Source organism: Anomalospiza imberbis, chromosome 3 (genome assembly GCF_031753505.1).
Source record: "Anomalospiza imberbis isolate Cuckoo-Finch-1a 21T00152 chromosome 3, ASM3175350v1, whole genome shotgun sequence".
Lineage (NCBI taxonomy): Eukaryota > Metazoa > Chordata > Aves > Passeriformes > Viduidae > Anomalospiza > Anomalospiza imberbis.
This window is the reverse complement of record NC_089683.1, coordinates 108,031,616-108,057,312: the sequence shown is the minus strand read 5'-3', so window position 1 is coordinate 108,057,312 and position 25,697 is coordinate 108,031,616. Positions and strand designations below refer to the sequence as shown.

At 48.4% G+C, this 25,697-nt stretch overlaps 1 long non-coding RNA gene and 1 pseudogene across 1 annotated transcript; both read left to right on the top strand.

Annotated features, from left to right (window-relative positions):
- Positions 1 to 1,158: 1,158 nt before the first annotated feature.
- Positions 1,159 to 25,363, top strand: LOC137471781 (uncharacterized). The gene is made up of 4 exons (XR_010997842.1): positions 1,159 to 1,376; positions 2,621 to 2,667; positions 6,431 to 6,839; positions 25,085 to 25,363. It is a non-coding gene; the product is annotated as an uncharacterized lncRNA (long non-coding RNA).
- LOC137471778 (TOG array regulator of axonemal microtubules protein 2-like) lies at positions 17,649 to 24,933 on the top strand (annotated as a pseudogene).
- Positions 25,364 to 25,697: the final 334 nt, after the last annotated feature.

Below are 25,697 nucleotides of genomic sequence, written 5' to 3'. Positions count from 1 at the left end.
CAGGAGCATGTTTCCCTGTACAGCTGTTTAGAACTTTCCAGGAAATGTGTCCCATGAAATATGGAGCTTAAGCTGCTTTAGGTTTGCATTGTGGTCTCTGTTACATTTTGTGTCTCTGCTTTGCAGGCCTGACTGGCTGTCCACCTGCCAAGAGGTTTTCCCATGCAGATCCTTCTATGTTCCTTCCCTCTAAATCATTGCCTCCCATCCAGAAGGGCTCTCCTTCTACCACACCAAGTAGGACATGCAGCAGAGAGCAGGAGAATGGAGGAAATGGCGGCGGCTGTGATGAGTACGGGGTAAAAATACAGGAGCTGAGAACAGAGGGTAAAGGACATAAGGTAAGGAGACCAAGCAAAATCCTGTGCAGTAAACTTTCACGTTATGTGCTGTAGACAGAGCTCTGAGACCTTTTCCATGCCAGGAAATTGAAGTTCACTGAAATTCAAACAGGTCCAGATTTGGCTCTTTTGCTTTGCCAGAAATGATGGGATATGAGGGAAGGGCCTGCATCTGCCCTCGCTGCCTCCACCCCCCTTGCTGGCCATGGCATGGGGGCCCTGGAGGAACTTAAGCAGGCAGAGCTCTTCCAAAGAGCAGCAGGGCAGGGAGCTCTGCTGAACTTCCTAAATGCCAGTGAGCCTGAGATGATGGATGTGTGGGAGCTGGAGAGCAGCGAGCATCCCGAGAGCTCAGCAGCATCTGGGCTCAAAAGCTGTTTGGGAACTGTAGGAGGGAAGGGCAGCAGCAGCAGAAGAAATGAGGGGCTTGAGGAAAGCAGGTTTCATCATGCTGCAGAATGGCTTTGTGGGAATTGGCTGGAGATCCGCCCTGGCGGTTAGGCATTTGGGGGCAGGGAGAGAATTGTATTCTGAACCCACTCCTCTGCCATCCAAAAGGCCAGTGGAGGCAGTGGCACCCCAGAACATCTTGATGCCCAACATGTGGATGCCTGCAGGGAATACAGCCACACTTGCAGAAAACTGAGCATGAGGGGAGAGGTGGAAAATGTGGGACATGGTCTATCACTCATCACCTCCCTTTCCATTCCCCATCCGGGTCCAAGCTCCACATTCAGGAGCTCCATCCAAGCTCCATCATCCACCATCCAAGCTCCATCCTACCAGTTCCCAGTTGAGAGCATATTTAAAGGTCTTGAGGCATGAATGAGGGCAAGGCTGGATGCTTGATCTGAGCACTGTGTTCTGCTCTTTCCCGGGTATGCTGTATTCCATCGGTGGGGATATGAAGAAGGGGTCATTGGGACTGCCTTTGATCCCCCCTATACGCAGGGCAGGAAGTCCCCCTGTGGGCAGTGTGGCAGGGTCCCTGCCAAGCTCTCTGCAGCTGGATTTCCAGGAGTCCCGGGAGATGAGGTAAGCCAAGGTGTCTGCTGCTCCAGTGTGCTGTTCACCTCACTCTTCCCAGCTCATGAGGTTTTTCGCACTGTCAGCTGTCCGATGTATGTAGGCAAACCTGTGTGTATTCACCATTTTGCCCATCCATGATGATCCAGCATGATGTCAAACCCAGCACCAACGCCCCAAGAGCAGAGGTGGTGGTGGGGAAGAGGAGACAGGGTTTAAAAGCACCTCAAGATGGGTCCTCTGCTGCACTTGGCTATTGATTCCCTCTCTGTTGGTTGTGGTGTCATTTGGCAACTGTATTGCATGGGTGTGGATCATGCAGATCTTGGAATCCTGTGATCCTTGACTGTCAACTTCTGCAACCAGGAGAATATGCTTGGGCAAATACTGGCTACTGGAGAGTTGTCTGCAAATTCAGGTGCTGCTTCTGTAATCATCAGGCGTACATCCCATCACTGTGCCTGGGCCTCCACTGTGAAATGAGATCCCCTATAAATTTTGGGGTATAGATGTCTAATCCGATTGATATTTAATATTTAGTTCTGGGCTTAAAATCAAATAGGGCAAGGTGCTAGAAAGAGGCATAGGACTGTACCCAATGGAACGTTCTTGGCTTGTATATGTGTGAGAAAGTGTAGCTGTCAATCTTAAGCCAATGGCAACAATAAAGACGGAGTCACAGCAGTATCATTCCAATTGAAACTCTTCAGTAGAGCTTTTAAAGTGCAATCTGAATATCCTTCCCTAGCAGCTGAGTTGGAAAAACCCTTTTGATTCCGGAAAGAGCCAGGAGGTGTAATATTATTCTCAGGAGACAGCAGTGCTCTGAACACATGTAGCACAAAGCTGTCACCAGGGTAAGGCACGAGCAGGCAAAGTCAAGCTCCGACAGCAGTACAAAAGTAGCTGCCCTGCATACAGACTCGTGTCTCAGCTCAGCAGCTCTTGTTGCTTCAGAGAGGCTGTAGGAGCCACTTGGCTCCAAAAGGAGAGGCAGCCGAGTTGGGGAGTTGAGATGCAAGTTGAAGAATGACTGCTGTGTTTCAGCCAGAGTTAGCCAGCTCTGTGTGACAGCAGCAACAGAAAGCCTAAGGATAACTAATCTGCTTTGTATTTTGTTGGGTTTATGTGTTGCATTTCCTCCTTCATCAGAGTGACCATGCTAAGCAGGTTTGCCTCCTTTCATGCAGCACCCATTCCGTCCCTTCTCTTTCTACCTCCTCATGTGTTCTTTTGTGCTCCATTTTCTCAAGGCCAAGATCCAGCAGCAGAAGCAAAGACAAGAACACAGAAGATGCAGGTAGGTACAGGAGATGTCTGTCCTAAAATGACTGTTGTAATCTGGACTCAGAGGTGACATCTGGAAAGCTTGGTTAAAGCCCACGCTTTTCAAAATTTCTTTAAATTAATTTCAATTCCTTGATGGGCTCAGCGGACTCTCCCGCAGCCCACTCACTGGGAGTGTGCTCTGGTGGTGCAATGAAAATTCTTCCACTTTGCAGGCGAGAACAGGTTCATTTTTTCCAAGTCTTTCCGGCCATGTACCGCTTTGCTGCTTCCCACCAAGCCTTTGTCTCCCATCCGGAAGAGCTCTACTGCTTCTACCACAAATGAAATGTACAGCGTGGAGAAAGAGAACAAGAAAAATGTCACTGGCTATGATGATGAGAGTAGAAAACACCAAGAGCAGAGATCAGAAGGAAAAAGTTATGAGGTAAGAAGGCCAAGCTAAGACCTGTGTAGTAGATTTTCAGTTTATTTGCTGTAGGCTGAGCTTGGAGACCTTTTCCTGTGGTGTGATCCTAGGGAAGCAGCTGAGTTGAGGAAAAGCTCAGCTGGACACTGCCCTTCACACTGTCTTTGCAATGGATGTGTAGTGCAGACTTCACATCCCCAGCGTAGATCAATAGCAGGAGAGGTCCTTGAATGGTTTCTGGGCCCTGTCGTGGTTCCTCTTCAGTCTTATGGCTGAGAAAACACCAACATGCAGTCACGGCTGCTACATTTGTCCAATCAGGAGAAGCTATCCTTCTAGATTTAGTAAACTATGGGTATCTGTGAACCATCTCTATGTCTTGGTGGTGTTTTCTGTCAGCTGTGTCTGATTTGGAAGGAAAAAGGTGTTTGCTGGAACAGGCAGTCCAGCAAAGTCACTTCCAGGTTGTCGCAGCTTCTGAGTTGTGAGAAGCACACCCTCTGCACAGTTGTCGCTGCTGCTATTTCTAGACTTCATCAGCTTCTGGGCAGCTGTGAGCTCTGGCATGGCTTTGTCCAGAGGGAAGTGGTGGGAGGTGGCCATGGGGAGAGCAGCCCAGAGCCCAGACCCACAGTTGCCTTTGCAGCAGGGCCAGGACCTGCACTTGTTCTGGGTTTGAGGTGAGGTGCAGGAGGAGGCTGATGAAGAACCACTTTGGAAAAAAAAGTCCAGTCAAAAGCTTTAATACTTGATTTCAGCCTTGCTGAGATAGGGCCCAGTGTATCTCTGACACGAACTGAGCCTTTCAATGAAGTTTGAACAGATTCAGATTTGGCTCTTCAGCTCTGCCAGAAATGATGGGATATGAAGGAAGGGTGTGCATCTGCCCTCGCTGCCTCCACCCCCCTTGCTGGCCATGGCATGGGGGCCCTGGAGGAACTTAAGCAGGCAGAGCTCTTCCAAAGAGCAGCAGGGCAGGGAGCTCTGCTGAACTTCCTAAATGCCAGTGAGCCTGAGATGATGGATGTGTGGGAGCTGGAGAGCAGCGAGCATCCCGAGAGCTCAGCAGCATCTGGGCTCAAAAGCTGCTGGGGAACTGTAGGAGGGAAGGGCAGAAGCAGAAGAAATGAGGGGCTTGAGAAAAGCAGGTTTTGACATCCTGCAGAATGGCTTTGTGGGCATTGACTGGAGATCCGCCCTGGCTGTTAGGCACTTTAGGGGCAGGAGAGAATAGTGATCTTTAACCCACTCCTCTGCCATCCAAAAGGCCAGTGGAGGCAGTGGCAACCCAAAACATCCTGATAGGAAGTATGTGCATGCTTGCTGGGAATGCAGCCACACTTGCAGAGAACTGAGCAGAAGGGGAGATGTGGCAAATCTGGGACATGGTCTCTCCCTCACCCACTTCCTTTTCCTTGGTCACCTTTCCCTGCCCTAGTCCATGATGCTCCATAAGTCTGACCTTTCCTTCCAAGTCCCAATCAAGTGCATAGCTAAGTGTCTTGAGGCCGGAATGGGGGCCAGACTGGATGCTTGATCTGAGCACTGTGTTCTGCTCTTTCCAGAGTATGCTGTATTCCATCGGTGGGGATATGAAGAAGGGGTCATTGGGACTGCCTTTGATCCCCCCTATAAGCAGGGCAGGAAGTCCCCCTGAGGGCAGTGCTGCAGGGTCCCCGCCAAGCTCTCCGCAGCTGGATTTCCTGGAGTCCCGGGAGATGAGGTAAGCCAAGGTGTCTACTGCTATTTCTAGACTTCATCAGCTTCTGGGCAACTGTTCCAACTCCTTCCTCCTGCCCTTGGAGGAGAAAACCTTTCCTCGGGGCAGTTTCTGAGCTGAACCCTTTGAGGTCTGAAGGAGATTCATGGACATTGCCTGGTTTTGCCCTGGCAGAAATAGGGAAACCTCCTATGAAAGAAAGTCCTTTGGAATTTTCCAGTGAAGGAGAAGGAGACTGCCAAATGGATGCGGCCTATGCAGGGTCTGAGTTTGTCACCCTCTGACAGCAAAAGCCCAATGCCACCTATGGCAGGTTCACGATGACAAATCTCTTCCCGATCTCTCTGCCTGTGTCAGTGTTGCAGGCTGAGGCTGGGGGAGGAGATGCCTTCTGCCTTGTCCTCCCTCCCTGCCGTGCCTGATCGTTGACAAGCAGCCCTTTACCAGACAAAATGCAGCCTCTGGTGCATCCGGGTCAGCCAATGCTTTCAAGTGGAAAGCCTCAATGCCACTGTTGTTGTTTGTTTGCCATCTCTGGGTGGGTAATGGTAGGAGAGGTGAGACTTGAAGAAATAATTCTGCTGATGCAGAAAAAAGGATCAGATCCCCTGGTCCCTTTGCTCCGGGTTAGTTCTGCCAAATCCTGGGCACAGTCAATTTGGAATGACTCTTTAATTGCTGATATGCATCTGGAATGCCTAATGCAGCTAGAGTGTAGTACTGCTCAGTAAGTAAGGTGACATTTTTGCTAGATTAAGTGTGGACTAGAAATGACCTATCTCATTAAACCTTACCTGTCTCACTTTCATTACTGACCCCAGCATTCTACAGGGTGAAGAAATCCAGTTTTAAGACACTCATATTGCTTGGCTGCCATATGATTCTATCCTCTGGGAAGCCATGTGAAGAATTAGTTCTCTTACTTCTAACATCTCTAGGAGAGTATTTCAGAATGACCTGCCCTCTGGTCTTTCCACTGAGAAAATTTTGAATTGACAGTATTAGCCAAGATCAGAAATGTTTTGTGGCGGGTCATGCTTATGTTGGGTTTGGGTGTCTCTGCTGAAAAGAAAGCAGGGAATAAAGCCCTGTATCAGTTAAGTAGAGCAAAAGCAGAACTTTTGGGTGACTGCTTTGTTCCCTACAAATACAGGCTCGCTGAATACTGGGCACATCTAAATGAGAACGCAAAGCTTCTTTTGCGTCTAACACATGGTGCCTTTGTTTGTGTCCCAGCACGTCCTCTGTTGAGAAGAGTAATATAAAAATCCCAAAAGTGCAAAACCCAACCTAGAATTGAGTGGGACCTACAGAAACAAAGGCCTTGAAAATCCTTTTGCAAACAATTACTTCCTAGACAGAATTGCATTCTAGAGACCACAGTGAATTTCCAACTGTTTGGAAGGAAAGGGATCCTGTAGTAGTGGGGAGGCAACAGGCAACACATGAAGTAGTTGAACCCATCTCTCCCGGCTTGCCAGCTCCATATTGTTCGGAGAAATTAAACAGATGCTAGTTTCGTGAAAAATAAAAAACCAACCGATCTTTTCAGTAACTAAAATATGTTTTTATTTCCTCACCCATTCGATGGGTTGATTGTAAAGGCACGAGTTCAATTAACTCACTTCTCTTGTATCTGCATTGCAGCTTCTTCTAAGCCTACAACAGAAATGCAGAGGAAGAAGGGAAAGAGCACTTGGTTCAAGATAGGACCTGGGATACCTCTGTTCCCAAAGATACGGGCTGACCCGTCCGGCTTGGAGACTTATGTGCCGAACCCTGCCCTTGGGAATGGAGGTCTTGGCTCCTGGCTGGCTCAGGGGGCTTTGGCACAGGAGCCCTGGCAGAGGCCACTGAGCAGTGATGGCCCAGGGTCACTGCCAGGGAGGACAAAGTGAAGGGTGAGCATGGCTCAGCCTCACACAGAGGTAAGGGGGGAGCTGGGCCAATCTCTGGTGGAAGGAGGGGTCTTGTGCCAGCCTGGAGAGCCTGTGCACATTGCCAGGGAACAATTGTGCCCAGCATGTGCCCCCTGCAATGAGCTGTGCTGCTCCTCGTGCCCTGTGTAGCTGTAGGGATGCTCAGCTGTGGGGCAGGCAGAGGAAACAGAGGGTGCATCTCATACAGTTAGAATGAAAATCATTGGGAAAAATGCATTATCTGGTGTTAAGAACACAGTTAACATTTGGGTAAACCTCCCTCAATACTAAGCTTTTCTTTTAATGCCCTTTGAAATATTCCAACAAATAGAAGAAAATGTTGCTCTAAAAGCATGCAGGACTTAGAACACAGGGCTTCTATCAGGACCTGGAAAGAAGATGTTTACTAAAATCAGATTGAATAAGGGCAGATAAGAATCTCTATTAAGAGCAATCTCCATCTCTGCCCTTCTTTATCAAACAGAGAGGCTCTCCAGTGTCCAGGGGCTCTGGCCTTCATCATGCAGCAGGTTTCAGTCTGCTGGCCAACAGAGTAATGTCATGGCTGCTGCCAGTAGCCCATCCCTTGGGAGAGGGTCTAGGCATATGTCCCTTGCTGCTCTCAATCCCAATCTCAGTGTTTTATGGGAGCTCTGCAATCTGGAACCTATCTGGCCTGTTGCCCAGCATGGCATTTTGGGGGGCTTGAAGTCTGCCAGAGATGTACAAGAACCTTTGCTTCCATTACCAGGCCTCCCACTGAGCCGGGCCAAGGAGATGGATCATCCCACCTGTCCTGCTCTTACCAGTGACAAAGAGCTGAGGGAGGTCTTTGGAAAGGTAAGGAATAAGGACAGGGATGAGCAGACTTCCTTTCCAGTGGCTACTTAGTACTTGGCCCAAAATGTCACTGAAAATCATAATCTTCCCCTCCTGGGGGATGGGGATAGGGATTCACTTGGGAATGTATTTGACAGCGACAGAGCAATCGCTTGGCTATTTCCAGTGGTGCAAATGTCCCTGGTTTGGAGATGGTGCTAAGGTCATGCCAGAAGCATTCTTTTTGTGCAAAGGCTGTTTTAGAGAAGTTCTGAATGGCAGAGCAAGCCACACATCAGTGAATGTAGGCAAAGTGCACCCTCAAAAGCAGAGAAGCAATGATACTAACGTTGAGGGTAAGCAAGGCTGCCAAATAAAATGGGAGAGTTTGACTTTTCCTGCTTACCTTTGTGGCTGTACCTCTCAGCCCTCTCATTCTCCAGTTTTCTGCTCATTAACATCAGTGTTTCTGCAACTTGTTTTCACGTGACTCCTCCTTTTGGTCTCGTGGTCTCAGAGACCAAGTCCTTCAGAGTCCTTCAGAGCTGAGTCCTTCAGAAGGCAGGAAGTGAGAAACAGCTGCAATTCCCGGCCATGAGTGTAAAGCAGCAGCTAATTACTCCTCCTTGCTGGGTATTGCACATGGTTTTTATTCTCCTGCCATGGCCTGTAGGAACTGAACTGCCTGCTCACGGTCATGTGAGACCTTCATCTGTCTTGGGGCACTCCTATGACTTTTCATGCTTCAAGCAGGGCTTCCTGACATAGGCTCCAGTTGCAGCAGTAGAAGGTTATGGTACTGAAGTGTTCCACCTCACTGTGTGTAATTGCCAAGCTGAGGACAGGAGACATTGCTCTGAAACTAGTGGAATGTATATGGAGCTACATCAAAGCCTATGGCACTCTATGGACTCTGTGCCCGTGCTGAGATGTTGTGGCTGGTTTGTGTGTCTCTGCTTACAGTCTGTGATGTATTTCCATTGCAACTAGATCCGTGCTGCGTTGTGGAAGTTGGCTGAAGAGAACTTAGAGCCGGAGGACATAGAGTATTTGGTGGAACAGATGAAGAAAAATAGACAAAAGGAAAGCTTCTTGCAGCTTCTTCCTGAGACACCTGAGGCCGGGGATGCAGCTGAAGCAAGTAAGTGGTGGCTACACTTGTGGTCGTCCTTTTTGACCACTTGCTTGCCCTTTGCACATCGCTGCAATCCGACTGGGGGGCTGTTTGGCTTGCATCTGAGTGGAAGCTTGCATAGGATTTATTTCTGTTTCCCAAAGAAAAATACAGAGGCATGAAGTGTCTTGCCCATGGCCTCACTCAGTCAGTAGCAGAATATCAGCTTCCCACCTTCACCTCTGAAGTCTTTCAGAGTAGAAAACTCTCTCTTGCAAAGTACACTGGGGCTTCAGACTTTCTTCTGGAGAGCAGCCTCCAGGGAAGCTGAGTCCAAAAGAATGCCTTTCCACCAGGCTGCAACCTGGAAGAAACAAAATTCAATTCCTTCTAATGAAAACGCCGGAGATGAAGATGTCCCTGCTCACAGAGGTTGGACTAAATGGCACTTGAAGGTGCCTTCCAACCCAAACTCTTCTTGGATTCTGTGATTCTGTCATCATCGGCCCATCTTAGTGTTATACTTGGTATAAAGGGGTATATCATTGTTATACTTGAAGTTCTTTGGGATAACAAAGAGATGTTAGCCACCTCCAGCAAGTTTCCTGGCCATTTCCATGGCCAAACTGTACAGCACCCTCCACTTATAAGCTCCTCTTTTGTGTCTGCAGCCTTTAGCCTACTGCCTGTCAATGACACAGCTTCTAGAGTGCAGAGAAAACACTCTGGTAGTGCCTTGAGGAAGAAGGTCTTGAGGAAGCAGGACAACGTGCCCTTACTGCCCAATAAGCCTCTCATCCATGGGGATGGCAGCTTCCCACGCAACTCCTCAGGTAAGCCTGCTCCCTGGCAGCTTTTTCCTGCAGGGGTTTGTCCTTGCACAAGGAGCACAAACTGCCTCCTGCCTGAGCCAGCACAGCTGGGATCTTGGGTCCAGAGCCTGTCCTGAGAATGAACAGCAAATCTACTTTTGAGTTACTCCAGGTTGGTAGCACTGCAGCAGTTGGTTCTTAGAGATCCACTGGAAATTTGAGCGGAATAAAGTCGTGGTAAAGGCTGTGTGTTGCAGATGACAGCCAGGAGGGGCTGCCTCCTGCTCCCAGGCTGTTTGCTGCCTGCAGCAAATACTCAGCAGATAGTCCCTAGTGGCTCTTGTCTCTCCTTTGTGGGTAGCCCACCTGTGCTGTGATCCCAAGTAGGGTGAGATAAGGGAGGTAGGAATGATACTTGGAATGCTCTTTTCTAGTGATGCTGCTTCCATGTTCAGAGTTGACCAGAGCTAGCCTGACGTGGCTCTCCATTCACTGTGAATCTAGATGTGCATGCTTACACACTTCTGCAGTGCCATCACTGATGTCAGTGACTGGGGTACATCAGTGACACCCAGATTAGCTGCCATCTAAATATTTTTGATGTTATGGTTCCTGCATACTTTGTGAGAACATGCAAGGTAGCACAAAAACCCTAGAGTCTAGAGCAGTTTGTAGCGAGCGCGGGTCTCCAGGACGGTTTGGATGGATGAGAGATCTCTGAAGTCAGGTCTTAGAAGATGTGGTTTATTAAAAGGGGGGAAAGGCCCTGCTTGGAGTTGCCAGGCGCAACTCGTGGCAGGCCCAGGTAGAGAGGGAGAGGGAGAGAGAGGGAGCGAGGGTTCCAGGTGAGGGTCCCAGGGGAAGGTCCAAGAGAGCATCCGCTCCCTTGGGCACACCTTATCAGGGGGCTTCAAGGTGGGCTGGAACAGGACTTGGGCCAATGGGGTCACAGATCTCTGATACTTCAGGGAAGGGTTACAGGTGTGGGATGAACCATACATTGGGGGGTGAGACAGAGCATTCCATTTGACCCTTGGACCTATCTGCAGGTAAAGGGCATTGTTTAATCAGAAAGGGGGATTGCTTTCAGCCTGGCTATACTATTGTTTTCTAGTTATTCAGTAGTCAAAGTTTGTTACTTCAAATCTAGTTCTCATCTCAATGTCTGTATTTTCCAAATCTTTTGCGAGGAAATCATATTTAAAAGGTTTTCTTATTTCATCTTCCCCAACGCAGTTCATCTAGATTCTGTGCAATATTTATACACCATCATGTTAGACAGCTCAAAGGGATTCATTTACACATTAGAAAATGAGCTTTTGAGTGCACGACATGAAACGTTTGATTGACAGTGCTTCTGATGACAAAGGGGTTTCATAAGAAATGCATCTATCATCTCATTTTTCTCATACCTTGTAAAGTTTTTCCTTACCAAAAAATTCAATTAAGGCAAACCCAGGTCAACTGATTAACAAGACAGTGCATCTGCCAACAACATGCATCTGTCTTTGCATATTTTTATCCTCAGAGTGCATTTGCAAGGCTTTTTTATCAACTATCTAGTCTGGAAATTGCATTTTTCCACAAGAGAAAGCTTAGAAACTGCTGAGTTGGCAAACACATCCATTAGATGACACATGCAATTCCCCTCAGCAACTTTGAAATACTGCCAGTGTGTACCTCTGTAAGAGTAGAGGTTCATGATGCTTGTAAAGAATCCATAAACGACTCCCTTCCCAACAGTAGGCTAAAATGTATGTGCACTCAGTGCCTGCTGTCTAGAACATTGAAGTCAGTGGAAACAGAGGCGCTGTCAGGTGTGAAGGGTCAGGTATGGCTTTTTCCCTGGTAGCTGTTCCATGGGGATTGAGCCGGGCCCAGCAGGGCTGGGTTGTTGCGGCTTGGCTCGGTGCCATCATGAGGCAGCTGCAGGTCTTTCCTCAGGGAGTTGCAGAGTGCCCCTGTGCTCAGGGCTGGGGGAAATCAGGGCGCTGAGACAAGAGAGGCAGCTGAGGGGTTCCCTCCTGGGGTAGCCAGTCCTGCTGTTGGCACTGTCTGGCAGGGAGCGGGAGCTCTGCGGCTGCAGGAACCTGCCGCTGGCTGCGGCACCTGTGGCACTTGGGAGCTGGCGCCGTGGGGGCAGTTGTCAGGTTTAGCCTGCAGCTGTGCCCAGCTGGGGGAGGCTGGGAGAAAGCAAGGAGCCCCAGGAGCCAGACAGCAGGGAATTGTCTGACCCAGTGCCAGTGTGTGCCACACGGAACCCTGGCTGGGAGATGGGGCTGCAGGCCACTCCATGGCGGCGTGCCTTGCCCGGGGCTGCAGCGCCCATGGCCGACCCTCTCCTCACAGTAACCTCGCAGACGGCCACTGGTGCCGAGCGCCGAGAGGAGCCGCTCCGTGGGAAGGGGCAGAAGGACACAGCCTCTTCAGACCCACAGCAGTCCCTGCTGGAGGCACTCTCCTTGCTCGGCAGCGATGCCTGGTAAGAAAGGCCCCATTCACTCTGTGTCCCTCTTAGCGTTAAGGCAGGTTAGAAGCGTGTCTTGCTAGTGCCTCTGAGCCCCGAGAGCCCAGAGGGCCAAAGGGCACTGGTGAAAGCACTGCAGAGCAGTGAGAGGATAAAGGTTGGAGAGCAGCCTTTTCTTGGCCTTGCTCTGCAGCAGTACTCCAGCTGCAGCAGGTCCGTGCTGTTTCCTCGCTTTGCCTGCTGCTCCATGGAGCTGCAAAGGAAATCTTGAGGGAAGAGAGAAAGCTCTGGAATGAGATGATTTGCTGGCTGAAGGGCCGAAGCAGGATGGCAGCAGTTTTGAGTGCAGAGATTTGGGAGCCTTGGTCTGACAGCAGTGGCAGGTGACAGGGTCTCCCTGGGACCTCCTGCACGGGAGACCCAGCAGCAGCTGCAGGGAGTTCCTCTTTCTGAGAAATGGACTGAGTTGTGCTTTCAAGTCCCTCAGCCTGTCCTTACTCCTGAAGGGCTCATGGCAGAAGAGAAGGAAAAAGAAAGAAAATCCTCTAGGAATCTGGCACTTTTGGATTTCAACTTTTTCCTTCTCACTGCTTCATATGGGCTTGAGATGTTTGGCCAATGCTCACAATGTGTCCCAAAATTATACACAAGCAGAAGGAGGCCCAGAGGTGATAACACTACAAATGTTAGGTGATATGGGTTTTCTTTTTGGTGTCTTTTTGATCACTCCCTGGTGGATGCTTCATTCACACAGGGGTAAGGCCTCCATTCACACAGGGATAAGCATGAAAAATCTGCCACCATGCATGTCCTTGTGCAGTCGCCTTTGCTCTGCCCTTTCTCTTCTGCTTTCTCTTCCCCATTTCTCTTTGGTGTCCTGTGAGGTGCAGAGAGCTTCTGCAGGTGTGGGGTGTCAGGATGACACCCAAGGGTGCCTGTGGGATCGGTCACCAGCCCTGTGCTGCAGCCCTGATGCCTCACAGACCTTCCTCTACCTGAGGGCCTGCACAAGGCCCGTGCTGGGGGATGGAGTTGTTTGCAACTTTTAAATAACATGTTGCTGTAGTGGGGGTTGTTTTAGGTAGGGGCTTTTGGGAAAAGCCAGAGTTTCAACAGTTCTTGCCCAGGGGGGGAATCTTCTGGGACATCCTGCTGCTTTTTTGGGAAATGTGTGAGGTGCAGTGGAGTGAGTGACACTCAGGCCTAGATTGAAGAGTGGAAACTCAGCTCCAGAGGGCCAGTGCAGACTCTCACTGCTGAACTGCCTGCTGGGGCTGACAAAGAAGGAAAATGCCCCAGTAACAGCCCAATGGGAGTGTGTCTCAGGGACAGGCAGGTGACAAGAAACAGCAGCATGGCCCGCTCTCACAGCTTCTAGGAAGCAGTGGCAGAGGGACTGCATGTGCCAGAGATTTCAGAAAGCCTGTCTTCTGAAGTCTCTGAAACCCCTCTCTTTGCCTCTTGGATTTGTGTATGCGATTGACAGCCACAGCATCCTGTGGCAACGCATTCCACGATTTCACTAAGTGCTCCTTGAAAAGCACCTCCCGTGGTTTGGATGAGCTGCCAGCCTGTCATTTCAGAGGGTGCTGCCTAGTTCTTGGATGGAGAGAAATAGCAAGCTTTCTGTTATTTGCCTTGCAGGGAGCTGAAGGAGAAGGGACTCTTCAACATCAAACAGCTGGCCGAGTCCCATTCAGCCGTCCTGCTTTCTAGACTTCGGGAAATTTGCATGGCAGTTACCAGCGAGGTGAGAACATTGCTCTGAATTGTTCCCCTTACTTCATACATGGGGTGTAGAGTAGGTATGTGCTTCTTCATCCCCATGTGTGCTCAGGGTGCGTCTTCAGTTCTGGTTTTAGACCTTCTATTTCTAACATCTGTCAGCTATCTGTAGGATCTGTGTGTACATGTAGCTCTGTATCTGACACTTGTCTTTAAGTGAGGTGCCTTTATATTGCAATGTGCATATGCTGAGATGCTAATGACATTATTTAGCACAATCCCAATCTCTGCCCAAGCTGTAATTGAGCTCTGCAAATTAGCCTGCAGACCTGAGGCTGTGTTTTCTGTTTCCTGGCTGAGTGCTTCAACTGCTGGTGTTGCTTTCTGGAACAGAAGCACCAGACTCTTTTATCTTTTTGACTTGTGCCTTTATGATTTGAAAGCGGCCCTTGTTTTAATTTTCTAGTAAAAGGGCCTAAAATCAAAGCAGCGGCCATTTTAGAAGGATTAAGTTAAACACTTTAGTAAATATTTTTTTTTTAAGCCTGCAGTAAGCAGGTCTGAGGCCAGAAATTGGTGCCAGAGTATGTGCTTTCTGTGCTTGTGCTCTCGTGCTCTTATTGTGCTTTTATGTTCCTCTGGACACAGTGGGATGTTGTCACGGTGTGTTTGGGGTGGGCCTCCTAAGCTGTGAGTTCACTGGTAGCAGCAGGCAGGCAACGAGGCTCCACACGGCTTCGGAGGCTGCTAATTAGATGAGGGTTTATTGGGCGTCCGAACCCTGGGAGGCAGCATGGTTTCTGAGGGAGGGGGGGGGAAGGAGGAGTGAGGGGTAAAGGGGAGGGGGAGAAAGGGGCTGAGAGAGCACCAGCCACCAGAGCCAGATAAGAGAGGGAGAATCCTGTTCCACCGGCACACTTATCAGGGAAATTCAAAGTGGGCGAGGAACAAGATTTGGGCCAATGGGATTACAGACACATGAGACTTCAGGGGAGGATCACGGGCTTGGCAAAAAACATACGTTTTGGAGGGGTGAGACAGAGCATACCATTTAACTAAAATATAACACCACAGGATGTGTTGTCATTTGCTGGGACTTCTGTTGAAGGCAGCTGATTTCTTTTCAAGGTGATTCTTGTGTTTCCCCTCATGACTTCCCCAGGTGACCAACCCGCGTTCCAAGGTGTCCTACTCGGCAATTGTCACTCTGGGAGAGTTCTTTGCGACCTTCAAGAAGGACATGGACTCTGAGGTGGATGAGGTTGCTCCAGTCCTTCTCCAGATGGTGTGGAACTCCCCAGAGTTTGTTCAGAAAGCAGCCAGTCAGACCCTGGGGATCATGGTGGAGAATGTGACTCCTGCACGAGCAATGACTGCTCTCATGGACAGGGGAGTCAAGTAGGTTCTTCCTCTTTCAGTGATATTCCTCACCTTCTAGCGTGTGGGAGGGGGAAGGCATGAGAGAGAGAATGGGAATGGTGGGAGAGAAGGCTCCTGTATCCTGCATCTTCTGTGAACTCAGGGACTTGATTCTCTGACCAACCTCATTTCTTCCCTCTTGTCACCTATTTCTGCCCTCCTGCAGCCTATTAGTTCTCAGAATCACAGAACTGTAGAATATGGGGAGTTGGAAGGGGCCCTTCAGGATCGCCAAGTCCAGCTCTCGGCTTTGCACAGAACAGCCCAAGGGTCACACCAAGTGCCTGAGATGGCTGTCCAAATGGTCATTCAGCTCTGCCAGGCTTGGTGCTGTGACCACTGCCCTGGGGAGCCTGTTCCAGTGCCCAAGCACCCTCTGGGTGAAAAGCCTTTTCCTGATATCCAGACTGAAGCTCCTCTGACTCAGCTTCCTGCTGCTTCCTGGACTTCTCTCAGTCTGTCAGATTTTCCTAGACGTGGTGAACAGTGGGGAAGTGAAAGTGCCTGCAAGGGCCAAGGATAGATCCTTGAGCTTTTGTGGGAAGAGGGACAAGTGCAATTGCAGCTGTGAGCGCTGTTGGATATTTCACAGCGCTAACCACAGAGGCCCTGGGAAAAACCATGTCTCCTCCTGATGCCATTAACCTGAGAAAGGCGGAGGGTGCTTGCTGGCGCGTGGAGCACATGGGGGAGAATGTGCTGGGTGTGGCACAGCCTGCACAGCAGGTGCGGCTCCTGCCAAAAGGAGTCTTGTACCACTGTCCTGGCCTTAGAGCTCTACTTTCTATTCCAACTGATGTTTCATGTTAGCCTGGAGATGATGAATCACTTTACAGGCACCTTCACAGGCCGGCTGCCATGGGACAGCTGAAGGAAATCCTGCCTTAAAGGGTGGTGCTGGGCCTGATAGTTCCCAAGAGGCACTCTCTAGAACAGGACAACCTGGCTAAAATGCCTGCCACCCTTTCCTCAGCTTTGCAATAGGGAAAAACACTCGGATGTGTCTGTTGCCAAGCCCGACAGAAGAAACCAGCTGCATTGCTGGATGTTCTGCACCTTCACAGCCCACAGCGTGTTTTCCCTGCATTTGTTTTTTTCCAGAGGTCTGCAGATTTGGGGGGAAATGGGTGGAAAGAGCCTCAATCCTGCTGCAGCTCTGTGTAGTGGGTGCCCTCTGATGGGTCAGCATGAATGGTTTTTAATGTGTAAAAAATTCATATGGGATCTATTTCTTTAATCTTTCTCAGAGAACATACTATGCACAAAATTGAGCATCAGATAGTGCAGGGAGACTGAATTCCTCCCTCTTCCTTGCAGGCAGTCCTGCTGTACAATGCTAGCTTTGTGTTTATCTGAGGACAGAAGCTTCTACAGGTTTTCTGAAGTTGCAGGGAGAACCCAGGCCTCCTTCCCCCAGCAAGCACAGGGAGCAGGCTCTGGCAATGGCCCGTGCTGCTGTTGCTCCTTCTGCCTGTGCCCCAGGGTTTGCTCTCTTCTTCCCAGGAGCTGCCACGCCCAGGTGCGGAAGTGTGCGGCCAAACTCCTCCTGTCCTTGATGGAGAGAATTGGAGTCACAAAGCTCGCAGACACACCCAGGGCTGAGAGGCTGGCACACGTGGCAGGGGTGCTTGCTCAGGACTGTCGCCAGGACACAAGGTAATGATCTTCATTTCGCCTCCTAAAACAGGAAAACCCTTTCCTGTCTGGCTAGAAAGGTAAAACCACAAATGAGTGGAACTAAAGGAAGTAATAAGTGACCTCACTGTGTGGCTAAGGGGCATAGACTCGGAGAATATGCTGAGTTGGATTGGACCTGTCAGGGTCATCCAGTCCAGCTCCTGGCCGTATGCAGGGCACCCCAAGAGTCACTCCACGTGCCTGGGAGCATTGTCCAAACGCTTCTTGAGCTCAGTCAGCCTTGGTGCTGTGACCACTGCTTTGGGTTGCCTGGGGAAATGACTGGAGTGGATAACCTGAGGTTGGCCAGCAAAAAGGTGCATTGCCAACTTCCTGTGACTTGAAGGATCCTTTACTGAGACCAAAAGAGCTCCGATGAGCCAGTCAAACAGTTTTCTTTGGCCTTAGGTGCACAACACAAAGCCAAAGTGTTGGCTAATGTTCATCACTGAAGGATCCCAAACATCTCTTTCTCATGAAGACTTTACTAGAAATATTTCAGGGTTTGTTAGCCAATGTATTCAGTCTTTCTAAACCCCTTCTGCAGATTTCTGCAATGCTGTCATCTGTGGCTCAGTGGCCTCCAAATTTCTTCTTGAAGAAAACTGTGGTTTGCTAGTGGCCAAATCAACCCAAACCACCAAAATCCCCTTACTTTGATGATGAAATTCCCATTAATAGCTGCCACGAACGCCAGAGCAACTAGCTGCCCCTGTGCATACCTATAGAATAGAAGAATCAACAGGATGCATGAGGAGTTTTGTCCTGGCTTCCCTGCCAGTTAAAGAAAGGCAAATTATTGTGCAATGGCAGCAAGACACTGCTAATAGACTCTGACAGCAAAGCAGATGTGTTTTGCTTGTTCCCTGGGAACACCCGCAGTTTCAGAGTGAGATGGTATTTTTCTGTGGCCCCACATTCTTCTCTTCTCTCTTGTGTTCACCTGACAACACTCGGCAGTGACAAGTGGAGGGAAATCTCCCTCTTTGCTGAGTAGGTAATGCCTTCTCATGCAAGGATTGCACCTGACTGATTTTAAGGTATCAGCCTCTTCTGTTAACACTCTTCCTTTGTTCACTTTTTCATTCCCTTCCTTCCTGCCCTCCTTCCTGCCTTCCTCCCTCCCTTCCTCCCTTCCTTTCTCCCATCCTTCCTTCCATCCTTCCTTAGGCATTATGGACAGGAGATGGTGAAGATGTTGCTGAGTCACCAAAAATTTGAAATGCTTTTGGAACGCTCTCTTTCCATGCGTGACCTGGAAGATATCCTGAGAAGACTTAAGGTGAAAGTAAGTGCTTGGCAGGAGAAATGTCTTCTTTGTGCAAGTATTGCCACTGCTAATATGAAATCCAACATACCCAATCTGTCTTTATCTCATTCCTCTTCGGCTGAATCATTTTGCACCTGGGAATGAGCTCTAAATCCCCAGCCTGTTCATCTGCAGGCCACAAAGGAACTGATATTATTCAGGAAAAAGTGGGGCTTTGAAGATTTTGAATATCGGTCACAAAGAGGAAAGGGAAAAAAGAGAACATGGGTTTACATTTAAGAGTAAGGCCTCCACCATGCTCTCCCTGCTCTGCCCCCAGTAAAGCAATTAAGTGAGAATAGAAGTAACAGAGTCTGAAGATAACGGCGTCTTTGCAAAAGGCACCGGAAATAGTAGTACCAAGAAAATTTCCAAATACACAAAAGATGTCCAAGTCAAGCCTAGTTGCTACAATTACTGTCTGTCTTTTGGGACTACTGCCCTGCACTCAAGCCCTGTGCAGCTGGAAGAAGCTTGGTGAATCCAGCAGCATCCAGCAAAAAATCCTTTGTTTGTTTGGAGGGGCATTTTACTTTTTTATTGAAAATATAGAAGGGAGTGTGCCTTTGTGTAGGCACAAGGAGAGTAAGTGTAGAACCAAATCAACTTCCAGCACGATGGGCCGACCCCCAAAGAGACCAATTTTTTCTGCTGCTTCCTTTAAGAACACTCACTGCCTACCAGTTTGCATTATTCCCATTTATGCTCAAGATTAAAGAATTTGGGATTTTAGACTGCTGCTCAGTATGGTAGCACCCATAACCTGCCTTGGGCTATTGAAAACAAAGAGTTGGCATCACTGAATCTCTGGTCTGTTTCCTTCTGTAAGTTAGGAAATGTTTCCCTAAGCCTTGATAGCAGTGATCCTGGTTCCAACTGCTGCTTGAAAATGGGAATTTCCTATTTTATATTCTAAAGATTGATGGGGTTTCTTCATGTCTTTGTAGGGGATGGAAAACCAGAAGGGCGAATGCCCAGCTGTCAAGGAGCCGGTGGAGAAGAGCAACGATGGCTCGAAGAAGCCCCAGGCCACACTGCCTTCTAGCAAACGGTACGGAGCACTTTTGTGAGATGTGACCAAGCACATGACAAGCTTTGCATGCCTCTTCCTCAGGAAAATCTTTCTGGCAGAGATGCCCAGGCCCACAGATTTTTTCCTTTCCCTACAAATGCTCTAGGATAGAAAATGTCCACAACTGCATTACACTGAACACATCGTCCCTGGAGCGCTTTCCATATAAATGGAGAGACAAAAGGACACCCATTAGTTGCCGCTTAGATGATCCAGTGCTGTGGCAAGGGCAGCGTTGTGGAGGCTAGGAGAGGGCCCAGTTTCTGCTGCCTGACTTGGGACAAGTAAATTCAACCAGGGTTTTTTTCCATCTGAGTGGAGTCTTTTTCAGATGGGTGTTTTGATGAGAAGTCCCAGTCTAGAAGCAAGATGCCATTCCACAAAGATGCAGTTCTCATCCATGTGGTTTGGCCTGGCAGAATCATGGTTTTCTTACCCTCAAACAGTACCAAGTTTGAGTAGTAAGTAGCAAGGCAGTTCCTGAGCAACTGTGGTCAACAGGTGTCTCAAGGTGGACTTTTTGTCTTGATATTCCTGTTCTTTATATACGTTGCTTGATGGACAGCACGTTTGGTTGATTTCCTCCTGTACTGCAATCAGCATTTAAGACAGGAATTTGGTCCTTGCTGTCTCTTCATGCCCATGGCAGAGCTACTTGCTCCTCTTATAACAGAGAGGGTTTTTTTAGCTCTGTCATTCTCAGTGGTGTCAGGAAAGTGACCGCGTGCCTCAGTGGCATGGCTAGAACCTTCCTGTGCTCATGGAAGAGACAGGTTGATCCAAGAGAAGTGTTCCCAGTGGACTTGTTAAGCTGTGGATCAAGTCTCTAGGGAAGCAAATGAAATGTGAGCATTGTTCTGGGATGTCTGGCTTCTGTTTTTATCTCTGTTACTGATTTTCTGGACCCTTCAGATATGTCCCTGTTCATCCGTTCAGATGCATCTGAGCTGCTTTTCCAGATTGTCATGCCTGGTCATAGAGACACTTCTCCAGAGTGATCAGTCTCCTTATTAGAAGACAGACACGTCCCATATGAGGAGGCATTTAAACCTGGAAGTAGTGTCTCTCTTTCCCCACAAAGCAATGTGACCTGTGTGCCTTGGAAGCCACCTGAAGATAGATCAGATGCATCTCATCCTTGGTTTTCCTGCGTGAGCACTGGGAGAATGTTACTTGCAGGTTGCCTCCCATAATGATTGTCACAAGGTCCTCATTGTTCTTCAGATCCTCATGATTTTCTAGCTTGAAATCACATCATTAGGATAGCTCCTCCAGATATTTTGCTCACAATTAATTGAAGGTATTATCACCAACAGGTTCTAATTTGGTTTTGTTTTCCAGGGTGAAGTCTACCTCTGATGGATGCCTCCTACACCGTGCAAAAGCCCAGGTCACGTTACCTCCAGCTGTGGAAGAAATGGAGCCGCTCCAGAAGCTTTACAATCTCCTGCAAGCCAAGGGGTTTCAGACACGGATGGAAGGAGTGGCACTCCTCCTAGACCTGTGCAAAAACAGCCCCCAGCTCATCTCCACTAACATTGTCGAAGTATGTAGGGCATCCTCATTGTTCCTTTCCTTTTGGCTCCTTTCCTAAGCCTGTAGAAGTAAAAGTAATTCAGTGTGTCTCAGCACACTCAGTTGTTCAGAGCCCTGCACTTCTCCAGACAAGGATTCTGAGACCAACAAAAAAAAACTTAGATCTCCTCCAGCCATAGTTTTGGCAAAAGCGTCATTGCCCTCAGTACTTGAGGCAACTGTATAGATAAATGGGCATTGTAAATATCTGCTTCCATACTTGTTAAGCATAGGTAGCCTTTTGCATTAATAAATGGAATTGATTTAATGATTTATAGATGGAGAGAAATACCATAGGAACTATTCTGTCCCCATCCAAACCTCCTAAAAACAGAAGAAAATCTTTCAAGCAGCATGAGGTTGCACAACCATTCCAGTAAGTGGTCCACAGGAAAACAGTGAAATTGTGCACCCAAGTGCTGACCTGAGAGACAGGATCCCTTTCATCTCTTACACTACTGAGTGCAAGATCCACTCTTCAAACAAGGACATTTTATTCCAGCTTTCATGTTGCTTGTTCTCTTCACAGATTTTTGATTATTTTTGTCCTGAGAATATCTGACCGCCACAAGAAAGTCAAGCAGAAGGCGCTGGACGTGCTGGCAGAAATCATAGGCCTCCTGGAAGAGTCCCTGAACCCGGTGATCATCCGTTTGGTGGAAGGAATAACAAAGAACCTGAACTCAAAGGATCCTGGGGTTCATGCTGCAGCTGTGAAAGCACTGGAAGGAACCATCGCTCATTTAGGTGAGGCTGAGCCCTGGCATGATGTCTCCTCAAGTGTGTCTCTGTCTCTGCGACACAAGAGAACGCTGAGTGCCTTGATAGCTGCTGTTGCCTGTGGAAGGCTCCAGCTGGCACCCACCAGAAGCTGTGGAGGTGCAGTCCTTATGCACCAGTCTCCCAAAAGGCTTGAATGTGATCAGCAATTCCCAAAATTCCCAAGAGCCGTGGGCTCTGTGCTGCTTGTGTGGAGATCAAGTCCCGGACTACAGCTTTGCTAGAATTCAGAGGCACCTGGGTTTGGGAGTTTGCTTGGGCCCCGTTTGACTTCCCAAAAGAACAGCTTTGCTGTTGGCATGAAGGGGGCACTGGCCCATCAGAGCTTCTGCAGAGCAGCCACCTGGAAAGCTCTACATTATAGTCATTTGCTGCCTATTTTCCATCTTTCTTCTTTGTCTTCTTTTTTCAAAGGGGAACTTATCATTCACCAAGTTCATTTCTTTATGACAAGCAGGTCTAGATCCAGCTGTCAATGATGCCTTGTTCCACATGTTGTTTTGCCTGGGGCAAGATTGCTCTAGCAAATAACTACATGGGCAGGGGCTGCTCTAAATTCCTTTGCCACACAGATTTATGTCAGCTCTGAAAATGCCTGAAAAATGGAGTGTTGAAGAGACAGGTCTCCAAGGGGAGTTCCCAATTTCTCCTCCTCAGCTGCTCTGTGAACTGATGAACTGCCTGACTCAGTGCCTTTCTGTGTCCCAAGTATGGGTTTCTTCCTTTTGGCTCTGGGATGCAAAACCTTTTCACTGCTTACATGTGACTGAACTCTTGAGATCCCTGATGTGAATTGTTTTAACAAAGCTCCTGGTACAGCAGACAAGTTAAGATTTACAAATGTGAAAGGAGAGGGTTTCTTTTGGAATTTAAAACCCCTGCCAAGTAGGCTGGAAGGAAAGATGAAAAGGATTCAAAAATCAGCAGAAATTTACTTTCTTTTATGAAATGGGGTTGCCCCTGCCCTTTGCCTCCTCACTGTCCTTTCTCCTATGACCTCAGACAAGTGAGCAGAAACATGTGTTTCACTTGTAGATAAAGTATCACTGATGAAAGAGTTCAGCCACCAATGGAGTCAACTGAGCGGCCAAGCTCTGCTGGATGTCGCAGAGAGTATCACAGGTATGGCCTCCCCTTCTAAGCCAAGAGGTCTTTACCAGGGAATATTTACAGGGAATGCCTGGGAATAGGCAGTAGAGTAGCTCCTCCAAATCAGGAGGTGCTGAGCTTGTCTCTCCTGCCCAATAGCCAGGGCAGGTGTATTTGGCAGGTTTTCCCGGGCTGCTGTAGAGCTGTGCAGCGTCTGAGATGGGGGCAGCGCTCGGCCTTGGGGCTGAGCTCTCCCAGGGGCATCTCAGAACCCACCTCCAGGAACGGAAGGGCTAAAAATACCCCAGCTGGTTTCTCTCTTGGCAGCTCAGGGACATCTGTGATCTTTTAGGGAAAATGGTGACTGTCCAAAATGCCACAAATGCAGCTCATAATTGAATCCTCAGAGGAGCTTGCAATGTCAGCAGTAGCCAAGGAATGGAAAAATGATAATCCCAATATATAGTAGAGAAGGCTATTGATAGCCTTGCTTTAACTGGGTCTAAATCCACTCCTAATTATGCCAGCGTCTTGAAATGCAAGGTTTCATACTCTTTGTGTCTTCCTTATGAATCTCAAAAAGCATGTTCAGTGACCAGGAATGTCAAAGGCCCTTTAAAGAGCATTTCCATCAGGTAGATCTCTAGGAATAGGGAATTTAGTTTTGCAGTTGTTTTCATCTCTTCTTCAAAGAAAGGAATTAACCATAAATTAGGACTATTTTAGAAGAGGCAGATGTTCTCTCTGATATTTAGTAGGAACAGACAGCTGTACCTCATGTTCCATAGTCACCAATGTCTTTAATTACATTTAAAGTCAAATAAACTCCCATTTTAAAAGGGGTACCAAAACCCTTTTCCTGCTTAGCAGAATTGGTTTTGGGTACTTTCAGGAGCTGTTTCAATATTGAATTGTTGCATTAAGTTGCTGGTGGATTAACAGCATAGAGGAAATGAAGTCTCTTCCAGCAGAGAATGATAAATGGCTACTACATAACATTTTGGCGGACCAGAAAATAAGAATGATCTCCAGAGCATTTCAGGTTTTGATCTCTCAGCCAAATCTGCCATGCAAGGAGCCTGTTGGTAGTAAATTTTTGTCTGTGTTGCATATAGTTCAGTTCAGAAAATGAGCAGAGAGAAGATTTCAGAGAAAATGTGAGAAAACACTTGTGTTTTGGTTAAATTTAAGTCCCCTGTGTAGCGTTTGTCTTTCTCTGTGCCCCTATTTCAGTGCACATTGTAAGAAAACATGCCATTAACATTGGGAGGGGAAATGCCATTAAAACGTGAAGATACCCAAAAGCCATGGCAGTGGGGTCTGGGTAATTATCTAAGACACACTGAAGTTTGAAACAGCTCCGTGTTGGAAGCCACAAAAGCATTCTGCCAAAGACACCAGGGAGTCCCCGATGTTTCTAATCCAGCTGTCGAGCAGCAGCCATCTCTGGTGGGCTGGAGTTTTGAAGTGTGTTCTAATAGTGCCCTTGGCTGTGTGCCACTGAGCAACGGGAAGACTCAGATTAGACTTTTGGCACTTGACATCAAAGTTACAAACATGGAATCATCCCTTTTGTTAGAAATCTCTGAATTGCCGCTCTAGGGTGCATTTCCAAATCTTCAGTGTGGGTTTAGGCAACTTCTTAATGGAAATAAAAGGCAATTTGACATTTCAGACATTGTTCATGCAGAAACCGATTATGAAATGATTTAGTAAAGGTATGAAGTCTGCCACAGGTACAAGGCTCTGGTTGGAGAAATTAGTCCTGAGGAGTTGCTGGTTCTGTTTCAAGGATGATCAGCTGCTTTGTCTCTTTCTGGATCATGGGGCTGTGTGTGCTATTTCACTGATCTTAGCCAGAGAGGCTTCCAGGAAGCAAAACTAGAGGTAGATCCTTGTTTGCATTGAGGCTGCTGGGTAAGAAGCTCTGTCTCTCTCCCAGCAGAGCTTGTGGAATGGGTTTATGCCAGGAGCCCTGAAGTCGTCCAGCGCTACACCCTGCCCGTGCTCTGGTCCTTCCTGGAGAACAAGGAGCTGCCTGTCCGAAGCGCCAACGTCCGCACGGTGGTCACCAGGCTTGCCTCTGCCCTCTGCGAGGTGATGGGCACCAAGCTGAAGAAGTGTGCAGCCAGCAAGCCTCCACACGTGTGGGAGAACCTCTCCAGCATTTTGTGCTCATGAAGGCAGGATGTTCTTCAGAAAGCTGACCAAGTGATGAGTAGGACACCTCCAGACTTGACTTCTCAGCTGTGCCAAAAATGTCAAAAGACTAAGGAAGGGTGTGCATCTGCGCCCGCTCTTTCCATCGCCCTTCCTAGTCATGGCATGGAGGGCCTGAAGAAGCCCCATATTTACAACGAGGTGAAGTCCAAGCATGGCTCAGCCTCACACAGAGGTGAGGGGGGAGCTGGGCCAATCTCTGGTGGGAGGAAGGGTCTGGTGCCAGGCTGGCGAACCTGTGCACATTCCCAGGGAGAGGTTGTGCCCAGCACATGCCCCCTGCAATGAGCTCTGCTGCTCCCAGTTCCCCTATGGAGCTGTAGGGCTGCTCAGCTGTGGGGCAGGGAGAGGAGCAGGAGGGTGCATGTGCAGCTGAGCCGTTGCTGGAAGGCACAGGGCTCTGGGCTCCCTGCTGTCCCAGGACAGCCCAGAGGGCCAGGCTGTTCCTGTGGTAGCTCTGTGGAAGTGGGTCAGGGTTTTCCCCTGGCCTGCCCCAAGTGTCTGCCAGCAGGAGCATGTTTCCCTGTGCAACTGTTTAGAACTTTCCAGGAAATGTGTCCCATGAAACATGTAGCTTAAGCTGCTTTAGGGTTCCATTGCTGTCTCTGTTACATTGTGCGTCTCATACTGAGAAGTTTTCTCTGGACTCTACAGAAGTTCCCTTACCCACAAAGTCTTTGCCTCCTGTCCAGAAGAGCTCTCATTGCTCCAAGCTCAGGAGGAAGCTGCCGCCTGCCTGAAGAGTGTTTCAAGAAGAAGATTTATGCCTTAGTATTCATAGCTACAGATGTACATATGTTCTAATCTTTAGATGTAGTTTTGAATCAATGTGTTTGGATTGTGTCTTGAAATTTTGATGACATTTTTTTAATTGTATATATTTTATTTTGATGATTTTTAGAAATTTAAAGAAATAA